Source organism: Rattus norvegicus, chromosome 2 (genome assembly GCF_021556685.1).
Source record: "Rattus norvegicus strain SHRSP/BbbUtx chromosome 2, alternate assembly SHRSP_T2T, whole genome shotgun sequence".
Classification (NCBI taxonomy): Eukaryota; Metazoa; Chordata; class Mammalia; order Rodentia; family Muridae; genus Rattus; species Rattus norvegicus.
In genome coordinates this window covers 111,516,502-111,519,472 of record NC_141535.1, presented here as the reverse complement: position 1 = coordinate 111,519,472, position 2,971 = coordinate 111,516,502, and the positions used below count along the sequence as shown (strand labels likewise).

The following is a 2,971-nucleotide window of genomic DNA, read 5'->3' as shown; positions in this document are numbered from 1 at the left end:
AAAATGTATGAAAACCCCACACAGCTTTTAGGTAACTTAACTATTACCAAAACCAAAAATAAATAAAACGAAATCAAACAAAACCATTCATTTAAGCACCGCGGCCCTAACCCTTAGTTACTTTTCTGCAATGCACAAATACACAAGTTTTACTCTTGATGTGCAGAGCATTTCCTGAGACTTATTGTTAGTAATTGAGGCACCTGGGGGTGGTGATATGGTTCACTGGTAAAGCCATTTGCTGACTCAGCTAAATTCCCACAACCCACACGGCAAATAATCAACTCCTGAAAGTTGGTCTATGACCTTGGTGTGTGCTCTGGCATGTGTGAACACACACACACACACACACACACACACACACACACTCGCACACGCGCATAACTAAATAAAGTAATTAAGATTGGAATAAATGAGGCTGTATTTATGAAGGACAGGTATGAAGGACAAATCGGAAAAGGTCTCTCACTGAAAATGGAACTCAATGATGTGACCAGCAATTCACGTGTCTCTTCACCCCTCCCCCCACATATTTTGAAAAAGGCATTCAGAGGTTGAAGATCTAGAGGAACTGTCTGGGAAAACCGAGTGGCATGAAGTGGACCTCCCGTTCTCTCCGGAGGAGCTGACAGGGTCACGTGCTGTCAGTGGGATGAATCATGGATGTTTTTATGGTCACGGGTCAGAGCAAACGTTGCTCTGGGTAACAGAAGTCTTTTGCATTCTCCCAGCCTGGCGGTAGGGATGCTCCTGAATTAAGATGGGGGAGTGTTTATCACCAGTGCCTCCGTAATGACTCAAGGTTCTACTTTGCATTTCCACTGGGGTCACCTTTTGTGCTATTGGGAGATAAGAGACAGAACGTTGGGCTGATATGAGACCGAGGCTGTTATTGCCTTTCTCCCGGTCCTCTGCGGATCTGAGTGGAATCTCTGAGAAATGTAAACAAAACTGCAGAGGCATTTAAATCAGAAGCCCATTCTCCAACAGAAGACAACACTTGAGCGAGCTGTCCGGTGCGGGGGGGAGCAATGAGCCGCTAATCCAGTGATCGGACGCAGCCTCGCAGCCGGCTTGATGTGTGTGATAGAGCAGGCAATTACATCTGAAATGGAAATTATAATTACCCACTGTCCCTACTAGTTCACCAGGATCTGCAGACGGCTGCCATGAAGAGCCGTTCCCAGTCGTTCGCTTTCCCTTCACAGTAACCTTGCCAAGCCTAATGCAAAGCACGTTTTTATTTTAAATCTAATCCCAAGTATTTTGTCACTGGAGCCTCTCCATCTCTCTGAGAATTAAAACTCAGAGATTCTAAGGAATTTACCCAAGGGGCAGGACTGAGATCGATGATCTGACACTGTCAGACTTAGAAAAATGGAGGCTGTCTTCACAATGCACTCTGGGAAAGTCAGATCTGGGTTTAAAAGTACCTTAGGTGATTCTTTTCCCCTGACAAAATCCAGACGATAAAGAATCTTCTCCTTTTCACAGTGTGTGGCCATTTTTCTACTCCGGAGAATGTTAAAGTAGGGGACAGTCTTGGAATAAGAATGGCAAGCTCTTGTTTTGTTTAAAAGTTTCCCTGGTGTAGAGGAAACTTTCTCAACTATGATCTCTGCTGGAAAGCAACATGCCATCAAGAGTGGGCCAAAGGGTGGGTGATGTAACAAAGGTAGCATGCTTGCCTAACATGCATAAAGCTCTAAGTGTGATCCTCAGCACTACACAAAACAGGCATGGGAGCAACTAGGTAGAGGTAAGAGGTTCAAAACTTCAAAGTCATTCTTGGCTACAGAACAAGTTCAAGGCCAGCATAGTATACATTCCATCTTGTCTCATTTAAAAATAAAAGTGTGTGTGTGTGTGTGTGTGTGTGTGTGTGTGTGTGTGTGTAACTGGAGGCATGTCTCAACAGTTAAGAGCACTGGCTGCTCTTCCAGAGGACCCAAGTTCAATTCCTAAACCCCATATAAGCTTCCAACCATCTGTAACCCCAGTTCCAGACGATCAAGTGCTCTCTTTTGGCTTCTGCTGGCATTGGGAAAGCACAGGGCACACAGACATGCATACACCTATAAAAGAAAGATGATTTTTATAAAGATGGGGACAATGGCTAGAGAGATGACTCAACTGATGAAATGTTTATCACAGAAGCATGAGAGCCTGAGTTTAATCCCCAGAACAGAGCAGGCAACACTCTGGGTTGATCCCAAGGCTTCCATGGATGGAGGCAGAGACAGGAGGGTCCCCAGAAGCTTTGGAGACAGTTATCATAGCTTATGCAGTAAACAGCAAGAGACCCTGTCTCAAACAAGGCAGATTAGAACCCACAACGGAAGTTGTTCTCTGACCTCCACACATGGGCCATGGCATACACGCTTGCATTCACACACAGTAAGAATAATAATGCAGAAAAGGATCGCAGACTAGGCTCTGAATCCATGGGAGGTCTGTGTGCCTGGTGGTTACTCAGGGTTCCACAATGGGATGGTAAGGTTTTCCCACAACTGAGGTCCTCAACTGAGCTGAGGAGCCACCCTCACAATTAAGGGGAGAAGCTTAGTTAGATGCACTCAAGTAGCAGGAAGGCCCTTTGCCTGGGATGGTCCTGATGATGGGGCTCTGATCTCCACATGCTCACCAGCCACCTCAGGGGATGCAAAGGCAGTGATAAATGCCAGAGGCACACAGACCTCCTGGATGCATGCCACTGTCAGAAAGGCCATCACTGGGACCCCGTCTACCCTATTCTAAGAAGACAGGTTAGGGGTAGAATGATGCTTAGATCCCTACTGAGGACCAATAATAGCCTACATATAAATAGAAGTGAGGAATGTGGTGTGCAAATTTTTGTGGCTCTCTTGGGCACTAGTGCTCAAGTTGCTCTCCTGCAGGTCAAATGTCAGAGGAGCCTCAGAAATTCATAATCCATGCTGCGTCACATAACCAAGTCCTTTGGCACCTGTAG

The 2,971-nt window shown here is 45.9% G+C and overlaps 1 long non-coding RNA gene across 1 annotated transcript; it reads right to left on the bottom strand.

The window, feature by feature from the left end:
- Nucleotides 1-403: 403 nt before the first annotated feature.
- LOC102555450 (uncharacterized) lies at nt 404-1,630 on the bottom strand. Its single transcript, XR_015671486.1, has 2 exons — nt 1,434-1,630; nt 404-1,105 (listed from the first exon to the last, which is right to left on the bottom strand). It is a non-coding gene; the product is annotated as an uncharacterized LOC102555450 (long non-coding RNA).
- Nucleotides 1,631-2,971: the final 1,341 nt, after the last annotated feature.